Source organism: Harmonia axyridis, chromosome 5, assembly GCF_914767665.1.
Source record: "Harmonia axyridis chromosome 5, icHarAxyr1.1, whole genome shotgun sequence".
NCBI lineage: Eukaryota > Metazoa > Arthropoda > Insecta > Coleoptera > Coccinellidae > Harmonia > Harmonia axyridis.
The window spans coordinates 39,960,265-39,982,176 of NC_059505.1; the positions used below are offsets into that span (position 1 = coordinate 39,960,265).

Consider the following 21,912-nt stretch of genomic DNA (forward strand, 5'->3'; position numbering starts at 1 on the left):
TTACGAAGCTATGACCCAAAGTTATGTTTTTTCACATGGGAACACTAGATTTCTGTGCCATTTTTTGAAAGCTTATTTTTTCCTGATTTCAAAAATATATAACATCATATGGTTTGTATCAAAATAAATATTAGAAAATGGTCGAAAAGCATTTTTTACCTAAGAGTCTCATTATTTCTATGGTTCTAACTGTTGAGGAGCAAAGGGAAATTGAACTTTCTATAATAAGAGCTGTGTCCTTTCGTCAATCTGATTATTTCTATGCTATTTACTAATTTCTACAAAATTCGAATGTTATATATTTTTGAAATCAGGAAAAAATAAGCTTTCAAAAAATGGCACAGAAATCTAGTGTTTCCATTTGAAAAAACATAACTTTAGGTCATAGCTTCGTAATTAAAGACCCTTTTGAAAATACAAGCACGCCACTGGATTCTACTTAAAAAGTGCCTGTATAATGTTTAAATTTCAGAGCTCTATCATCAGTATTAGCGGAGATATAAATGTTTTTCAATATCGCCATTTTTCCAATTTTCGCTTATAACTCGAAAACAAAAGAAGGTGGTCAAAAATGAATAATACCCTTGTTAGTTTCTCAGAAAAAGAGACCGAGAATGGGGTATCAGATTTTGTCTATCTCCTCTGGTTTAAAAGTTGTAGAGCTAAAACATCGAAATTTGCCCACCCTGTACAATGTCATTTTGAGTAAGCAAATTTTATCCCCAACATGAACTATCAAATTTGACATAAGGTGCGCGGAAATGAAAACATATCAGTGGTACGATATTTCACTCAATTCGCGAGTTTCTCCACAAAGAACGCACTTCTTATGCGGGCGACGTTTATTTTCATTTTGAGCCACACAAGCAACGAAACAATCGCAATTTTGCATCACAATTGGCCACCTCGATCTTGATCAACATCTTTAGAATTCCACACCTCGATCTTGATCGACATCTTTAGAATTCCACTCATTCCAGAAAGCATATAATTAAAATGGATCCCCCTCAGAGTAATAAACATAGATAGATGGAGCAGATGTCATTTTCAGTAAGCAAATTTTGTCCTCAACATGAATTATCAAATTGACATGAAGCGCGCGGAAATGAAAACTTGTCGGTGATACGTTATTTCACTCAATTCGCGAGTTTCTTCACAAAGAACGCACTTCTAATGTCCCATAGTGAATCAACGTTTCATATTAACTCGAAATATATTGAAATAAATACCTAATAATATCAGAAATTCAGAAAACAAACTTCAAGCGCGCCAAACGACTTGAAACAATCGATGACACTAGGAGAGCAAAAGTTTCCAAACCTTAGATTTCAGCAGATAGAAAATAATAAATATTCTGCTTATCATAAATTCTACAATTAGGAGAAATATTGGTAACTAAATATTCAAATTTGCATATTTAATCGGGAATCTCTCAAATAAATATATTTCATTCAATATAATATACATTAATAACGTTATAGTAAAATTGTGGATTTGAAAATATATCACAATCCAACAACGTAATCTAACCATGTTGGAGACATGTAAAAATTGCGTATACTTCCTCTATCTATTTTTATTACTCTATGGAATCTATTCAAATGTTATTTGTGGTAGATACATGCTCATATTCCCGAAATCAAAACTCGAATTTCAGATGATCAACATAAACTGAGGCTACTAATAAATTGTACAACCAGAATAAAGTATTTTTGATTGGTGTCAATTATTCCTTATATGAAATATCTATGGAGTACAAGCATAGAATTCTTTAGAGGTAAGGTAAATTTATGTGACAGTTTCGATCACAATTCAGATCAGGAAACATAGAACGACATATTCGCATAGAGGAAGAATACGTCGACCTCGTTTCTTACCAGGAACAGAGCTCTATCGAGTTTTTTAACGCACAATTCCTTTTTATTTAATATGAACCCAACAGATCGCACCTAGCCATTGTTTATTATGAAATATATCGACTTCCTGTCACTTCAAGACCTCGCCTAGGACGTAACAACAATAAGAACGCAAAACGGAGCGCAAAAAAAAACATCAGCAATTTCCAATAGTATCAACAAATCGTGGAACTGTCATTGACCCATTTTGGGAAATATGGATGTCGCTTCTTTATCTTACCCAACCGCAGCAGCCTTCATGCCTGTAGTTTCATGCCTGTAGTTTCGTTCAGGCTACGGTTGGTAGCTCTGCGCCTCTTCCTCTTGTTGTCGATGGTCGAGAACATGAAGAACCTTGTCGCAAAAAAGCTTTCGCATTTTTTTAGTCTGTCGGGTGTGCTGTTATTTCATATAGGAAATACCGTAAGTGGTCTGAGCAAGTACTGCAGTTTTTTTTTAAGGAGATCGCTATGTTGATAGCATTTTTCAGTAGTGAAAGGTTCGAACCTTCAGTCCGATGGAGAGTTTAGACCATGGTTGAAGCAGGTAACTCAGATTATTCTTGAGGATTATTGAAGAACAAAAATTGTGATTTTTTAATATATCAAAAACAATATTTGAATGGAATCGATTAATTTCAAAGGCAAAAATTCCATACCTGGATTTGATTGATTGAATTGAAAATATATGAATAGTTGAATTTTGGGGGCGATTTCTTGTCAAAAAATAGGGTGGGTCTTCCATATAAATTTTTTTTTGAGCCTCCCACTGCTTAGCTATAGCCCCCTAAAAATGGCGCCCGAAAAGTAGTTCTAATTTGAAACTTTGGAAAGTTTATAATTTTCTTTCATTTTCGGCAGATAAAGCTTTTTTTGGAAAATTTTTGTTCTTTTTCGATTCTGCAAATACGTAGTATTATGAGACTGTTTGCGGTTTGGACCAAAAATGTACAGGGTGTTCATAAGAAAATCATGGACGCTGACAACTGAAATTCATCAGAACTCAAGATTTTCAAATTAGAACCAATAAGAGCCTAATTTTTATTATTTCAGTTTTTCTACGTACAAAAATAGTGGGGGTTACTTAATAAAACCCTATACCTAAAATGAATACTTTAAGTGTTATCGAGGAAAAAATTTAAAAGAGGAAAAACCTCAATTCCTCACTGTGTGGAGTAGTATGTGACTTTCGGAAAACACAGAAAAAAACTAAAATTCGATGTTTGGATAACTAAATTTTACATTTCATGAAAATTGTGCTTTTTCCTCATTTAAAGTTCTTCCTCGATAACTCTTGACGTATTCATTTAAGGTATAGGGTCACCTATCAAAATGCCGGTTTTTTTCAAAATTTTAACCCAAAATAGAGGTTAAAATCAAAAATTTGTTTTTTATATTTTAATTTTTTTTTTTTTAATTTTTATTTAATTTGTTTTTTATATTTGTACCAGTTCTCAATGGAAATATCTTTTTGGCATCTGCCTATTTTAATAAATTTAAGGTCACAAATAATTCCAGCCTTATGTATTAAGAATGGATCAGTCCAAAATTAATTTTTTTATTGTAAAATATGAATAAAAAAAAAGTTACTGCGAAACAAGTGTGAGGGGTGGCTTTTTCTACCCCTTGGAGTCATAGACCAACAACACCAACAATATTTTTGAATGCCTTCCCCTCACATAAGCTTAAGTCAGCTCAATTTGATTTTTATCATTTTGTTGGTTTTCAGGAAAAAAATTTAAAACTACTTTTTGAGTGCCATATTTAAGGGGTTGTAACTAAACAGGGGGCTCAAAAAAAAAGTTATATAAAAGACCCACTCTATTTTTTGACGAGCAATCACCTTCTAAATTTTTTCGCAACTATTCATATACACCCTGTATACAAGGACAAAATGAAGGGGTCGGACAAAATCTCAACAAGCTTCTAGGTCATTTTCTCTTGAATCCTTTGGCCGATTTCAACAATTTTTGTTTTTAATTGTAGCTTGGTCATTTTCTTCGTTTTTTATATGCAGGGGTAACAAACAAAAAAAAAGTACTGTTTCATACAGAACATCCTGTGGAGTGATTGATTGAGAGACAAGATTATTTATGAACACGAGTTGTTGTTACCTTATCTTTTCTGAATGATTACTTTTTTTAATAATTTAGATATATTAATTTTAAATTAAATAAGATAACTTAACTCCAATATCTTCGGAGATACAGGCTGTTCAAGCTATTTTTTTTCTTCATTTTTTCAAATTTTGAATGAGTTGGAATAATAAGCGTTTGAATTTTGGGGGATATTATACTCGTTGGATTTCCAATATTTTCACGTTTTTACAATGCCTCAGTGTTGTAGTTTGCAGAAGTATGGTGTCTTCAGTCCGCCCAAACCTCTACTCCATGACTAACTTTTCTCTTCAAAAAAGGTAAACTTAAGAGCTGCTAGGACGTAAAGTTTTCAAGAAAAGTAACAATATTGTTGAGACATTAATATTTGGCTCACATTAATCAAACTTTTGATTCGATCGCCATTTTTGCAACATGAAATTTTTTGTTTGGAACTACTGGTGCCTAAATAACAAGTTATTTTTCTCGAAAACGCTACATCCTAGTTGCTTTTAAGACGGGTATCTTTTTCGTGAAGGAAAGTCTGGAAAATCCGAAACTACCAAATCATGAAAATATAGGAAATACTCTGTCAACAAAATCCTTCAAAGTTCAAATTCGTTCAGTATTCATGAAAATAAATGAAAAAAAAATTGTCAGAGTCAAAAATTGTATCTCCATTTCCTTGAGTTAGGACCTGGTTTTTTTGAATCACCCTGTTTATATGATATTAATATTTTTTATATTGAATAGCCTATTTCAATAATTGACTCTTTTGGCTGTATTTCCAGTATAAATATAATTAGCATTTTAATAGTTGGCACCTTGCTCTTTGAAAGTTAATGTTATCATTATGACAATAAATGGTGGCAAGATTCAGTAAAAGTCAATGTGAATGTTTCCATTACTGGCACAAAATGTTGACGAAAAAATTTTTATTCAGAACACGTTCTATAATACATTTCTCGAAGATTTTTATGTGAAAAAAATATAAAAAATTATTCTGCTCGATATTCTTTCATATCTTTGAATTTTCTTAGAATCTTAGTTATACCAAACAACAACTAACATGAAAAATACTGTTTATATTACGCAGTTATTGCAATTACTATCATAAAAGAAATCCATTGAGTATTGAAGAAAATCGAGTTGCAGCGTTCTTATGCATATTTACTGAATCAATTGAGAAATTGCAATTGGTAATGTCATCATAAACAATTCTGTAGACATGACATTTTTCATTTTCGCAACATCTATAGACGCTTTGTAATGTTTCGTTCTATTAACTGACCTAATAATCCCAAAGCCATAAAAAGAAATTATATTTATTTTCTGGAAAATCTTGAAGCGGAGACATTTAAAACTAGAACAACAAAATTTTACGATCCAAAATTGGAATTCGCGTTTGAAAAGGTCTTCAGTTGATGTTGAAAAAGGAACGGAAGAAAAGGATGGAAGAATCAATATGAGAAGTGCATCAAGATTACAATTCCATTGACATATATCACATTGGTTGTGCTAAAAGCTAAAAGGTTGGTTTTTGGGTGTAGATACGAAAGCAGTTACGGTTCCAAATTTAACATATACATTGTATAATTTTCTTCCAATGCTCACATAAAAAATATCTCATTTTTGATGAACTTTTAGTTTTGAAAGTGGATCAATTGAAGAAAATTAAAGAGAGTGGATAGCACGTTTTTTTTAAGCCAGAGTGATACTTAATACTCGTTTTCCAAAGAGAACCATGTCTGTAATTTTCGAATTTTGTACCAGGAATGGTCTTAAACGATAAGGTTCAACTGATATCGTCGTCAAATTCGATTCTTGCTGAACGGAAAGATCTAGAAACTTGAAATTTTCAAAATAGGTTCGGATCACGAATGCCGAGATTGAATTCGTTAATGGGCAAAATCCGACTAAGGGTTCCGTGAATATGACCATTTTGAAATTACTGATTCAATCGAGAAAACTTGCATTCGGATGTAAAATGACAATTTCATGCTTCTTGCAAAATTTTTTAGAGATCGCACAACCAGAACCATAGAAAATTCAAGAGGAATATCCAAAAAAATTACTATTAGTTATATTACAATCCTAGTCAAAGCATACTAATTTTTTTGAATGATTTATATAGAAAAATTGCTGTTATTCTGTTGGTGTGTATATTTCGCAAACGATGATTTTGGCAATATTTAGTAGGTACGAAACCGAAATTATTTCTTTGAATTTTCTTGTATAATGATATTAGTAGTTATACTCTCAACTTATCAATTTATCCATATCGAAAATATGTTTCATTAAAAACTGTAGGATCTTATCTGGACTTATACGCTCCTAGCTAGGCAATTCTATTCTTAAATTTTTAGCCCAAACCTATAGGTAATTTTATTGTTATTTTTTTAGATTCATTATTTTGTTTACTAAGAGAAAATCTAAATTCAAAAATAATATCCTCAATCCTTCTAGACTGATACAATTTTGTGAATTCAATTCAAACCTTGGAAAAAAAAATGATCTCTTCATAACATCGAATTTTCGATTAATTTTTCAAATATATGGAATTCATTTATGGGATGAAAAGAGAAATTCAAAGATCCCGAACATTCGAAACCGCAAACTTTAATTTTTGCAAATAAACTAAACTAGATTTCGTAAGTTTTTGCTATAGAATGTCCTTTTATGGCCAAATGATCTTGTCACCTAAAGGAGTAAAAAATAATGGGATTATAATAAGATTCGGGCTCATCTGCTTACAAAAACCGAACCACTCTAATGAAATGCCATAGAAACGTCCAAGACAACCTTTTTCCTTCACTAATGGAATAAATTCCCAGACTTACCGTGTTATCAGATAATTGACTACTTATTCGAGTGAAACCACCAGTAACAAACGTTCTTCAGGATTCCTGTCACATTAACCCGATCGATGACCAATATCGAGAAGAAGAACACTGCCGCTCTATAGTTTCCAGCACTGAGTCAACATAGAAAAACGAGCAATCGTTATCAGGGGGTTCAAATATATATATTATGCGTTCTTAAATGGTTGGACAGAAGGGGGGGCAGAGTATATTTGCAATTATCCTTCCATATATCTTGACATATCCCTACTACTGCCAGTTCTACCACCATGGAGAAAGGATGTGTTGTGCGGTAAATTTATTGAAAGCAATTATATGACTTCCTTGGATTTTATTGGATTTGCGCTTGGCGGTTACTCTATTTGCATGTGCTGAAGAAACGTTTTCTCGATGGCATTGGATTGAGATTGGTACCACTGATGGGCGAAAAGAATGACATCGTGTTACTAAGCCGTTGTTCTATGGTTCAGGCAGCTGTCATTTTTCTGATGAAGAATCAAGATAATAATACTCTTTTTCTGTTCTTTCAATCTGTAGATAATAGTTATTTATAACACAAGTGTATAAGCCATTGATATTTTTCCACGAGTCCAAAATTTTTTGAATGAACGAGTGTTAAAATGAACCTTCTTCACTTGTATTATATTAGTTATTAATAATATACAAGTGCAGAAGCCATTGATTTTCTTCCACGAATTCAAAATTCGAGAACTAGTCATGGAGTGGCGAGTTTTTGTTAAAATGAGCCTTTTGCACGAGTATTATATTAGTTATTTATGATATACAAGTGCAGAAGGCATTGATATTCTTCCACGAGTTCAAAACCCAAAAACTAGCCACGAAGTGGCGAGTTTTCGAATGAACGAGTGGTAGAATGAGCCTTCTGCACGAGTATGATATTAGTTATTTATAATACAAGTGCAGAAGGCATTTATATTCTTCCACGAGTTCAAAATTCGAAAACTAGTCATGAAGTGGCGAGTTTTTGTTAGAATGAGCATTCTGCACGAGTATTATATTAGTTTTTTATAATATACAAGTGCAGAAGGCATTGATATTCTTCCACAAGTTCAAAATTCAGAAGTGGCGATTTTTCGAATGAACGAGTGGTAGAATGAACCTTCTGTACGAGTATTATACATTATTTTGTTCTAATTCACTGAATTTTTATTGGAATTTATGAAATATTTCCATAAATATCGTTTAGTGATTTTTGCATTGAAAAATGTGGATTGGAAGAATAGTCTTCTGTATCACAAATTTGACATATAATAGATAAATCCCTGATAGAAGAGTTCCGAGTACCAACATTTACTAATGAAATATAACTATCAAATTTGTGTAAAATGGAGATATTTCCGCACCATTGGAAGAATGAACGACGTATTTTTGAATGAACGAGTGTTAGAAGGAGCCTTCTGTACGAGTATTACATATTATTTTCTCTAATTCACTTCTTGAATGCCTAAAAACATTAGGTAATTATGGATAGATCATAAAGAAGGAAAGAGGAGCTATAATTTGTTAAAGACAATCCAATTTTTTAAAATAGAAGAACGAAGAAAAAAATTGAATTCCACCACAAGAATTAGTAAAATGAGTAGAACAGTAAAATTAAGTTAGGAGCTTTTCAGAGTTTATTTATTTATGCGCCAATTCTACCTACCCTTGGAGATTGCAGAATTGTGGGTGCATATCCTGAAGGAAAACCTTTCACTATGACCATATTCGTATTTTTGAAGGTAGTATTGTCTTAAAAAATTTTTTTCGTTAATTTATCATTTTGTTTTTCTTAAATTCAAGGATTCATGGATTCGTGTGAGTATTATTTTCAAGATTATATACGAATTCGACCGAATTTCTGTGTGAAGAATGAACCAAAATGCCAAGTAGCATTGCTTATAAACCAGAAGTTGGTAGATTTAGGGCATATATACAATTTTTGAGTGGTCCACTTTGATTTTTCATGGACTTACCTGTAATGAAAGGAGCAATTTGTTTTAATGTCTCGATAAATCATCGATTTCTCGCAATAACAAGGTTAATAATACAAGATATTACGATTGTGATAAAACAAGATTTTCCATAAGTGCAATATATCAAAAAATGCAATTTATATGACGTCTTTTTTTGATGTTTATTGAATTCTGCAATATTTCCGTTTTTAAAATCATTCATGCTTATTTGCATTTGAAAGTAAGCGTTGTAATGCAATGTTCATTGAATTTCAATTTTTCGTGTGGTACGGTTTTTAGATTCTAAGATATTACTCAAACATGAATTAAACTGAAGAAATTAGTACGTGTTCAACCGTGTAATTATGGAATATCTTAATAAGATCTTGAAATACTGATTAAAAATGATGCTCGTTGTTTAATTTAATGTATACTTGGTTGTTGACTGACCGGCACTTTTTTTGAATATAATAAAGGACGATATTGGCCAATTTCAATGTAAATTACTTTTTTATAGGATCTATAAGCTTTATGAATTTTGATGATGCAGTTAAATTTTATTTTCTGTTGAAATTTCAAAGGAGGAAATGAAAATTATATGGAGAGTTTGCAAGCTTGTAGAACTGCATATGTTCAATTGGGTGTAGAGTTTCCTGTATATACCTTTTAATAGTTTCTGGGTTTCCTGTGCACTAATTATAAGAGTTTTTACAATGAAGGCTGGCTTCATAAATCAAAAAAGTAAAGACGTTTTTCATGAATGAATAGCCACTTTGCCACGTAAGTGAAAAATACGTATAAACATAGAATTTCCAAAATTTTTATAATTTTTTTGTGCTTATCAAATACAGGGTGATTCACCGGGATGGCCTTTAAGACGTTTGTGGAAAACTGATCATAATTTTGAGCTGTAATTTTGCATATCGGAGTTTGAGACAATGTTCTTTTTCCCTAAAATATTTTCAGATTTCTACAACTTCCGGTATACCTAAAACATACTACTACTTCCTTATTTCAAATGGCACACCCAGTATATGATTACATCATAAGATAGCTTTTTTGACGACAATTTTGGCAATATGCCATACCTTGGGTGAAAACTCAATGGTTCATGAGTTAATGGGATTCATATGAAAAAAATGGTGGCGATGAGGACTCACATTTACTTTAATTTTTCGGCAGATAAAGCTTTTTTTGGAAAATTCTTGTTCTTTTTAGATTCTGCAAATACGTAGTATTATGAGACTGTTTGCGGTTTGGAACAAAAATGTACAGGGTGTTCAGCAGAAGATCATGAACTCGTACAACTCAAATTCATCAGAACTCAAGATTTTCAAATTAGAATCAATAAGAACCTTATTTTTTTATTATTTCAGTTTTTCTAAGTACAAAAATAGTGGGGGTTATTTAAGCAAACCCTATACCTAAAATGAATACTTTAAGAGTTATCGAGCAAGAAATTTAAATGAGGAAAAACCGCAATTCCTCACTGTGTGAAGTAGTATGTGACTTTCGGAAAATACAGAAAAAAAAAATTCGATGTTTGGATAACCAAATTTCACATTCCAAGAAAATTGTGGTTTTTCCTCATTTAAAGTTCTTCCTCGATAACTCTTGAAGTATTCATTTTAGGTATAGGATTTGCTTAAGTAACCTATCAAAAGGTCTGCTTTTTCACAATTTGAACCCAGAATAGAGGTAAAAATCAAAAATGTTGAAGGGAGCTAAGATTTTACAATAATTTAAAAAGACACTGTATTATATCTACATGCAAAGGATGCTCCTGACTTCTCTCCGTGAGAATTTCCAATAATACTTTCTTCATATTAAATAACACAAATGTAGAATGTATCATTGAAGAAATTGCGACGTTGTCACTTGGTAGAAAAAGTCGGAAAATACTAGAATTTCCCGAACCTAAATAGTACATTGTGTATCTAATGCTGAAAGCGATACTTTCTGACAAACCAAGATCACTTGCCACTTCACAGAAAATATGCCATTTAGAAAGATTGAATTTTGTATTCATATAAAGAGGAGGAGCATTTTGCACAAAATTTCTAGGCGTGTTCTCAAAGTACCCAAAATCGATGGAGAGAAAACACAACATTTTCTGGAGATTTCCATGATTGCTTCAGATACTGTGTGCAGCGAGGTTGTTCTCCTTGATACTGCCGTCTTCCATTTCTCTGTGTTTCTAGAGCTTTCGAGCTCGCTTACGGAACTGGTTTGAATCTGCAGTTCTTCATCACGCCCAAGCCCAACCATGGAGCAGTTTTTGGCCGGTAGTGTTCTCGAGATTTCGAGAAAAACGGTGAATGTAGACGGAAGCAAATTGTGGCCGCAAAAATACAAGAGTTGGACAGAATATGCACCGGTTGTCAAGATCGTTGGATTCATTATTTTGTTCACCTTTTGTGAATTTCTGAAAGATTTATGGTATGGTGGCATTCGATAATTTTCGCTATCTTTCTGTCAATATTCGAGCATGTTCTAGTATCTGATTCATGCATTTATAAGGTCGTTTTATAAAAAAACAGCTAGGTTTATGATTTACTTTAATATCAAGCTATTTCGTATAAAATAATTTGAAAGTTTATTACATTTTCAAGAATTTAAAACCCCGAAAATGTTAAAGCCAGAAAGTTGAGGTGGAAAATATTGAAAAATCAGCATTAGTTGTTTTTTAATCCATGGTTGTATGTTTATTTTCGATAGAATTACTGAAATCATTCTGATGCATCCCTCTTTTGAACGTCAAAATCTCAAATTTAGAATGTTCAACTTATTTGAATATAAAACAAACTAAGTAGACCAATTCCAATCTCTCCCGGTTCTATGATCGGCAGCCAAAATAATTCCTATCAAACTGTGGTTAACCTATATTCTGAAAATTGGCCTAGATCATAGGATAATAAACATAGATAGAGGGAGTATAAGCAATTTTAACATGTCCCCAACATGGTTAGATTATGTTGTCGGATTGTGATATATTTTCAAATCCACAATTTTTCTATATCGTTATGAATATATATTATATTGAATGAAATATATTTATTTGAGTAATTTCCGATTAAATATGCAAATTTGAATATTTAGAATCCGATAATTTTCCTAATTGTCGAATTTATAACAAGCAGAATATTTATTATTTTCTGTATCTACCTGCTGAAATCCTAGGTTTGGCAATTTTTGCTCTCCTAGTGTCATCGGTTGTTTCACGTCGTTTGGCGCGCTTGAAATTTGTTTTCTGAATTTCTGATATATTTAGGTATTTATTTCAATATATTTTGAGTTAGTATTAAACGTTGATTCGCTATGGGACATAAGAAGTGTGTTCTTTGTGGAGAAATTCGCGAATTGAGTGAGAAATATCGTAGCACTAATATGTTTTCATTTTCGCGCGCTTCATGTCAAATTTGATAGTTCATGTTGGGGACAAAATCTGCTTTTTGAGAAAGACATATGCTTCTTCTATCTATGTTTATTACTCTGAGAGGGATCCATTATAAATTCCATGCTTTCTGAAATGAGTGGAAGGTATTGAATAACGAGAATTTCAACAATTTCAGTGTGCTGTTGAAGCTTATGTCGTTCCTTTTTTAGTATTGGCGTAGTTTTCCACTTGTCAAATGTCAAATGTTGACACCTTCGAAAGTAACAACTGCCCTGATAGCGGTCTACTCAAAATGAAACCTCTTATTGGAAAACTCTTCACAATTATGCCAGAAAAATTGTGCTGCATTCGATAGGAGATAAATATTATAATTATTATGTGGAATTCAATATTCACACGAGTCAAAATCAAAATAAATAGAAAATTTCAACTGTCGATAAACATTACACGCAAATTGTTCAAAAATGCAATTGGAATTAAATTTGTGATGATAACATTTTATTCATATTTTCGAAATCAATTGTGCTACCGAAACCATAGCCGATTCCCTTGCATTAAAATCTCTGCTGTGGTCCACAAGTAGATAATAAAATTGCTCGCAAATTCGAATAACAAAGGAACCTTCGAAACAAGAGTTTAATTGTTTTAATTTAAATCAGTACCTCTCAAAATTGATCTAATAAGGAAAGGACAGTAGGTCAATTCAATAAACTGTTGTAATTGCTTCAATTCGTTGAAAGTACTTGCTTGTCATATCCTGATAACAACGTCTATAATATTGTGCTGTTTCGAATAGCAAATACACGATGTAGAATATCAATTTTGTACCGAATTCCTGGGTTTGTAGTTCTCCAGGAAAATTAACGAACAATTTCCGTTTGAATTCGATATCATTCGATTTGATTTCATTTATTTATTTGAGCTTCCGCCTTGACAATAATTTCTTCATTAGAGCCAAATCTATTTTCCTGGTGCACCTTTAAACCATTGTTGTCAGAAGAGCAGAGTCAGATTAACACTAATCAAGCCATTGTTCTGCTTGCACAGTATTTTTTACCGTGAAAGAGCAGTGGTTTATCAATGCACGAAACTCGTTTTTATCCATTTTTCAAACAACAACAAATGTAGCGTCAATTAACTTTCAATATGTCAATCCAGACAAGTCTATGTTCTGGACTTTTGCCACGCACCTTTTGAAACTTGGTACAAACCATAGAGTAATAAACATAGATAGAGGGATTATACGCAATTTTTACATGTCCCCAACATGGTTAGATTACGTTGTCGGATTGTGATATATTTTCAAATCCACAATTTTACTATATCATTATGAATGTATATTATATTGAATGAAATATATTTCTCTGAGTGATTCTCGATTGAATTTGCAAATTTGAATATTTGGAATCCGATATTTTTCCTAATTGTCGAATTTATAATGAGCAGAATATTTATTATTTTCTGTATCTAGCTGCTGAAATCCAAGGTTTTGCAACTTTTCCTCTCCTAGTGTCATCGGTTGTTTCACGTCGTTTGGCGCGCTTGAAGTTTATTTCCTAAATTTCTGATATATTTAGGTATTTATTTCAATATATTTTGAGTTGATATGAAACTTTGATTCACTATTGGATATAAGAGTGCGTTCTTTGTGGAGAAACTCGCGAATTGAGTGAAATATCATATCACTGATATGTTTTCATTTCCGCGCGCTTCATGTCAAATTCGATAGTTCATGTTGGGGACAGAATTTGCTTACGGAAAATGACATATGCCCCCTCTATCTAAGTTTATCACTCTGAGGTACAAACGATAAAAAATTAGTAGGTATGGGTGACGTTCTACATGATTAGGTTTTGCTATTGCAATTTCATTTATGAATATTTTGAAAGATTTGTGTTCGATATTCGTTTCGGCGTAAAAAACATATTTGAAGTGATAGCTGAATATCAGTAAGTAGTCGATGTTCTGAAGGAATTTTAATAATAATTTTAATGATGATAAAACTTACGTTTTCTATTTATATGTTTTATAGCCATACGATAAATAAATAAATAAACGTCTGATTTCTGCACATTAACAGTGTGAATTCTTGCAGTTTGTTATTATTCTTGATTCCTTCATAACATCCGTAGGTATGTTACAGAATGGCGATAAAAACATTGAATATAAATTTAATGACTAGATAGAAGCAATTGATAAACGATCTTTTTAATACTTGAATGAACCTATACACTACAGGGATATCGAAAACCGTTAGAGATACAGGGTGGCTTAAATTACAAAAAAGGTGCGTTATTTAGAGATTAGTGTGTTGGTGTTAACAGATCCAAAATATCTCCAATGATTTCCGTACCACTCATTTGTTTCTGCAGATAACTTCTCGAAATTCGGTTTGTAGTCATTATCTAATATAGAGATTCTAGGGTTGTCGTCAGATTTTTTCTGTTTTCCATTGTTTCAGAGACGCGATAGTCAATTTTTTTTTTTATGGACGCCATATTGGTTTTGCTTATAAGGTGATAAAGAAAAAAAAGTACGAATTCAACAAAGTATCACACTCTATAAAAATATCGAGTCTAGGTACGTAAATTTGAAGAGTTGTTACGTGACATCACCACTTGACCATCGCGTCTCTGAAACAATGGAAAACAGAAAAAATTTGAAGACACCATTAGTATCTTTATAATGAATAATGACTACAAACCGAATTTCGTGAATTTATCTCCAGAAACAAATTAGTTATACAGAATTTCGAGTGAAGCTAATCCTCAACTGTATGTCGAAACACCGTTACATCCAGAAAAACTGACTGTTTGGTGCGCTTTATGGGCTGGTGGAATCATTGGTCCGTACTTCTTCAAAAACGATGATGGCCAGAACGTTACAGTCAATGGTGATCGGTATAGAGCCATGATTACTAACTTTTTCATTCCTGAATTGAACAACCATGATGTCCAGGAGCTGTGGTTCCAACAAGACGGCGCAACATGTTACACAGCTCGTGCCACAATCGATTTATTTAAAGACACGTTTGGTGACCGCCTAATTTCACGTTTTGGACCTGTGAATTGACCTCCAAGATCTTGTGATTTAACACCGCTATACTACTTTCTGTGGGGCTATGTAAAGTCATTGGTCTATGCGGATAAGCCACAAACCCTTGACCATTTGGAAGACAACATTCGCCGTGTTATTGCCGATATACGGCCACAAATGTTGGAAAAAGTCATCGAAAATTGGACGTCCAGATTGGACTACATCCTAGCCAGCCATGGCGGTCATTTGCCAGAAATCATATTTAAAATGTAATGCCACAAGATTATCTTGCGGATAAATAAAATTCATATCAATCGAATAATCCATCGTTGTTTTATTGCAAGTCAAAGTTCTATAGCTTTAAAAAAAACACAATTTATAAACACAAAATTCAAAAAGGTACGATTCTTCTGCATTCTACTGAATGAAACAATCGTCAGTTTCGATGCTCGAATCGAATAAATTATAATTTATTCAAAATAGAACATGAACTAAAGCGGCATCCGGACGAAACGACTTGAATGCCGATGTCCAAAAATAAACAAGCCTTTAATTTCGAACAATCTTGTTTACATTATAATAAGGACGGAAAGGCACCTATTCGACGTCCAATCATCTGTGTCCCTTTCACGCTGCTGCTCACCGAAGGTTACGTAAGTCTCAACGATCAGGAAAATTCGCGAACCGTTCTCGATCTTTCTGGTCCCGCCAGTGGTGGCGCAAGACTACGGCGGAGTTTGATACCGACGACGACGAGGCTTTGCAAATTATACGCTCTATTAGTGTGACGTCACGCACCGCCATTTTTGGTTCTCCTGTCAGTGTTCGGGATCCAAACAAAAATAATTGTCATTCAAATTAATACGGTGTCGTTGAAGGACTTGACTCATCCGTAAAGTATGGAACAAATTCATTTTTAGCTAAACAGACCATTTTAAGAAATAATCCTGAAACACGTCGATTTTTTATTTCAATTTACCGTATTTTAAAATAATAATTTAATATATAGGGTGAATTACTTTCGAGTAATGACTTCACCGTCATTTTTTTAAGTAGAACACCCCCATTTCGTCTCAATTTTCCGATTACTCTAGCTGAGCTGATTCCAAAAATTTATCACATGTTGATTCCAATTGGTACCGGGTGGACAAAAATACAATAGTTTTGTGTGTGCTCATAAAGTAACGCGTAACATTCTTTATTAGTTAAATTAACAATATTCTCAAAAATACTCATTGTCTAGCGGCAATTGATTTGAATGTAACACCCTGTAGTTTGTTACATTTTTAGATTAATAAAAATGAGCTGTTTCCAAACATGTTTGGTACTTGTGGTCTAGCAGACAGAACATGAAAGAAATTATTTCTTATCAATTTAAAAAAACATAATCGTCTAGTTTTTTGTGAAATGTCATTATTTGTTTATTTCCGCTAGACAATAAGTATTTTTGATAATATTGTTAATTCAACTAAAAAGAATGCTACGCGTTACTTTATAAGCACACACAAAACTATTGTATTTTTGTCCACCTTGTACTAATTGGAATCAACATGTGATACATTTTTGGAATCAGCTCAGCTAAAGTAATCGGAAAATTGAGACAAAAAGGGGGTGTTCCATAAAGAAAAATTGACGGTGAAGTCATTACTCGAAAATAATTCACCCTATATATTAGATTATCATTTTAAAATACGGTAAATTAAAATCAAAATTCGACGTGTTTCAGGATTATTTCTTAAACTGGTCTGTTTAGCTAAAAATGAATTTGTTGCATACTTTACGTACACACTGTATTCTTAGACAAAATACTTTTGGTGAATAAAATGAGGGGTTTATTTATTGGGGCGTTGTATATTGGCTGAAAATATCGAGCATTAATTAAATTTATGAGAAATAATTGGCCTGATTATCGACCACTCGCATTGTGTGGCGTGATAACAAAAATATGTTTTTGCCATTATTCTAGCGCCGCCACTGGCGTCTCTTATGAATCAAGCGGTGCGCAGCCAAAAGTGGATCTGGCGGGCCAGTATTTCTAGAGAATTCGTGTAATAGAGTAATTAGGCAAGTATCGATACCTTATCTCGTTGTCCAGTTGTCGGCCACTCCGTGATATGGCATCAACATCAAGTTCAGAAAGTGGACGTCATTCAACAGCCAACTAATGATCCTGGTTGCCGTGCCAGGTTCTGAAACATAAAGCCAAAGTGCATTTTTCATTCGTTTTCAATACTATAATGATTTTTTTATAATTTGAGTTTTTCGTTTTTTTTTGCCTTGAAAATCCATGGAGCATGTTTTCGAGATGGGATAATTTATTTAGCAACTAAAGTGATTTTTGTTCCAACTTAATTCAAATAGCTCTATAGTAGAGATAAGCTCTAGACTTAAATTTCAGGGAGGGGATTAAATATTTATTTATTCGTAAAAGCGAGTTATATAACAGCGAGTTATATAAACCATATTTTTTTCCAAAATTTCACATGAATCCTTTACTCGATTCAGTCTTCCCAACACAAAAGTCATTGATTCCATTTTTGGATTAATTTTTTTGAGAGGGATCACCACCATGTGGCTTTCCGCGTATCAGTCAAACATTGAGTACCCATTCATTTCCCCTCTGGTGATCCTACGATGACCTAACTTTGTACAGAGTACTTTATCTTCTTTCTCTTTACGAAGTATGAAAGTGGAGGGCAGCACTCTACGACGGTGAATTATTTTTTTCACGAAATTATAGTTTTACCTCTTTTTTAAGAAGTTTTGTGGCTGTTTTTTACGAATATTTCAAACATATATGGAGCCTTGTAGGTACATTGAACTCAATTAAATCACTATAAATCATTACAAATTAAAAAAATATAAAAAAATAAAGTTTCTTAATATCAAGAAACCTCCAGGCTTTGTTCGATTCCATAATTTTCCATCCAGGATCCAAGACACATGAGGCTTCTTATAGATTTGTCGGCCAACCTATTGCGGATTTTTCTAACTGTAAGAGCAGCTCTGGAAAATTGTCTTTCAACGGGAGCTGAGAATGCTGGCGTTGATAAAAAATTCTTGGCCAAGTTTGGAAATATATTTCTGTAACTACCAAAATCTACCAATAGACTTCATAGAGACGTGAGAAAGCTACTAAAAAAGTCACACTGGCGAATGCTTCAGTCTCTCGGCGCTCGAGGAATCCCCTAATTTAGTCTGAGCGTGCAAGAGATTGCAGAAATGTATGCCGTGCAACGCGTGCATATCAAGCTCAAGAAATATCAAGTAGTTTGATATCAAGTCAAGCAATAAATATCTGAAATCAAGTCGAGCCAAGCTCAAGTATGTAATTTTTCACGAGTTTGATTTTCAAGTCAAGTAGTTGGTTAAAATGTCAAGCTACTTGGCTTGATGAATCCCTAATTTTAATTCCGAAATGTCTAATAATCCACTGGTATAAAGCAGATAAATTGCTATATCCTTCCAGATAATATAATATATATTCCTGCATTACCAAGGCTATGAATTAACCACACTAAAAAAAACTTGCAAAGTCATACTAAAGCGCGCGTATAAAAATCAACAATTACGAAAATTGGAAGAACAAATTGATTATTTATTTACTCATTGACCGTGCCTTCTTCAAGATCATGCTATCGATGTCAGTTCTTCAGTTTCAGATCATTATCCCTTCTTGCAACTGCATCTATTCATTGCATCCATGAAATTCGCTCAAGAAAGGTCGAGCCGATCATATTCTCCGATTGTCTTTATGCTAATCAGTTGGGAAATTTTAATTACTAGAAGTTAATGAAGTTGTGAGTCACGAACTGTTTGAAATAGACAATTTTTTTACAGGATTCTTCGTCTGGTTGAATTAATTCGACTAATGAGCCTTTGGGATCGAAGAGATGTGAGATAATTTATAGGTTCCTTCCTTTTTTGATTGATTTGAAAAACGTGAAGAATGTTGAGTTAGGTTAGGTATTCTTTTGAGAAAGAGCAATACAAATTGTTAATTTCAAACAATGAAGTTGTGTCGATGAATTTTAGTTTCAGCAGAGGAAATGTGAACAGGGCATCTGGGGATTCACGGCTTGGCTTGATTTTCAAGCTACTAGGCTTGAGCTTGACTTGATTCCAAGTAGAGTAGTAGTTTTTCAATCTCAAGTCAAGTATTTATTTATCAAGTACTTGAATCACGTCAAGCTAATTGATTTTTAGCAGTTTTATTGTGTAGTGTCACATCAATAATAAAATGATGAAATGAGAAGGAACCTTGCAAAAAAACACTTTTATTTATTAAACTAATTGTATAAAATAACCGAAAATATCGACTTTTTTGAAATAGAAACAAATTAAATCACTATAAATCATAACAAAATGAAAAATAATATAAAAATTAAGTTCTTTAATATTGAGAAACCTCCAGGCTTTGTTTGATTTCATAATTTTCCATCCAGGATCTAAGACACTTGAGGCATCTTATAGATTTGTCGCCTAACTTATTGCGTATTTCTGTAACTGTAAGAGCAGCTCTGGAAAATTGTCTTTCAGCAGGAGCTGAAGATGCTGGCGTTGATAAAAAATCCTTGGCAATTTTGGTCAAGTTTGGAAAGATATTTCTGAAATTACCAAAACCTACCAATGAATTTCATAGAAATGTGAGGAAACTACTGATAAAGTCTCACTGGCGAATGCTTCAGTCTCTCGGCGCTCGAGGAATCCCCTTATTTAGTCTAAGCGCACACGAGATTGCAGAAATATATGCCATGCAACGCGTGCATATCAAGTAGCATGATATCAAGTCAAGCAATAAATATCTAAAATCAAGTCAACTCAAGCTCAAGTATGTAATTTTTCACGAGCTTGATTTTCAAGTCAATTATTCGGTTATAATGTCAAGCTACTTGGCTTGATGAATCCCTAATTTCAACGTATAATAAAAGAAAATAGATACTAACCTCAGCAAAAACTCTGGCTCTCCGTTTAAGGTGTAGTGATTGGTTTCTTTATTTGTTTACAAAATAAGCTGACATATTTATATTGAAGGGTTTCTCTTCTTCATCCAAACAAAATCCTTCCATTCTTCCTTTTGACCAGAAGTTGACGATGCATAAATATATTATAATTAAATCTGAAAACAAAAAAAGAAAGCATCAGAAAGGAGTAAGAAATGTTATAGTTTCCATTATTTACTACTTTGAATGATAACAATTGAAATCACTTCATAAATTGAAGGATAAGAAAAAATCATATCGAAATTTATAGGCCAAAGAATATTAGGGGGTTTGTTTAGAAATATTACAAAATTTCAAAGTAATAAAAAATACTTCGTCAACTTCACCTTTCCGGATCAATTCAACACCACTAACTAATGATTTTTCAACATAACAAGTCAGACCACAGACATAACTCAATAGGCAATCTATTAATACATAACCTACTAAAAATCCTCTTTCACAGAGTTCTTCATTTGCCATGTGGGTTTCTTGAAGAAGTATCACCACCGTGTCACTGTCTATGGCCAATGTTGACAAAAAATCACTCCTATCCTTAGAAATCCCTTCAATATTCAAGTAACTAAAACCAAATCTGCTCTGAAATCGGGTTACTTCAACCAGGACCGATTCTTCAAGCGATAATTTTTCGAATCCTTAGGTGTATCAGGATCGCTTCAGGCCCCTTATATTGGGGTATCATCTCCCATAGATTCATACGTTATAAAAATATGACAACTTCTTGCCATTAGTCAATATGGGATAGCTGAAGATGAACTACTGTCATCGATTGGCTCATTGAAAAATCAATAGTTTTTTTATTATTCAAAAACGTATTGATTGACGGATCAAGTTTCAGAAGAATTTCCAAGGCAGACTTTATAATGAAATTATTTTTTATTGTAGCATTAATTATCACAGCTCGAAAATGGGGAAATATCTGTATTATTATTTAATAGCAAACATATATCGTCGATTTTTATCCACATTTGCAATAAGAGGCTATAAATCCTCAAGGTCTTACCAGAAATATCTAGTTGTGTCGTTAAAACAACATATGCAGGGGTTCAATTGGAGAATTATGCACAAACTGCAACATAATTATTTATAATATAAAATCCTGATGGTGGAATTATCCTATCGTAGACATATTTGCCTTAAGTTTCACAATGAGGTTATCTATGTCGTGGTCCTGATCAATGACATATGTCAAACAGAACTGTCATCAGAAGCGTCATATGTCTAGATGAAGGTTTGCCATTTAATAATATGGATAGTTTATCTACTGCTAAACGTGTAAATATTGAGAAAACTTACTACAAAAATAATGATTCTTGTAGTAAATATACTAACTGACAAAGAAACTGCAACACCCTGAAGGAGCTTTTTAACTTTGATTTATGAACAAATTAATCAAAAAAATTATGAACCCTCCGTTTTTTTCTACAAATTTCAATCATTTACTCCTTGCTATACTATGTATGTTTTACCAAAAAAAAATTTGAATTCAAACGGTCAAACGACCGATTTAACAACTGTCAAGTGATTCATTCTAAGTTTGTTTTGGCAATTCATCATGACTCACGCCCGAACAATGCTTGCGAATAGTGAAATTTTATTTCGAAAATAATGGTTCTGTGCTGAATACGTATCGCGCACTACGTCCATTTTATTTTGTTTAGCGATGAAGT

General features: G+C 33.0%; 1 protein-coding gene and 1 long non-coding RNA gene across 4 annotated transcripts in view; one reads left to right on the top strand and one right to left on the bottom strand.

The window, feature by feature from the left end:
* The window catches only part of LOC123680340 (mycosubtilin synthase subunit C), a 33,758-nt gene extending 26,755 nt beyond the window's left edge, over nt 1-7,003 (bottom strand). Inside the window, exon 1 of the mRNA XM_045618185.1 lies at nt 6,831-7,003. The gene's annotated coding sequence lies outside the window, so the exon portion shown is untranslated. The remainder of the gene's footprint in view (nt 1-6,830) is intronic.
* Nucleotides 1-21,912, top strand: part of LOC123680341 — a 50,336-nt gene that overhangs the window by 18,296 nt on the left and 10,128 nt on the right. For 2 of the 3 annotated variants that reach the window (XR_006747504.1, XR_006747502.1), the window contains exon 1: nt 2,201-2,318. The exons of the other annotated variant lie outside the window; for it this stretch is intronic. This is a non-coding gene — a long non-coding RNA (uncharacterized LOC123680341). Of the gene's footprint in view, nt 1-2,200; nt 2,319-21,912 lie in introns of those variants that run through there. 3 annotated transcript variants of the gene reach the window in all.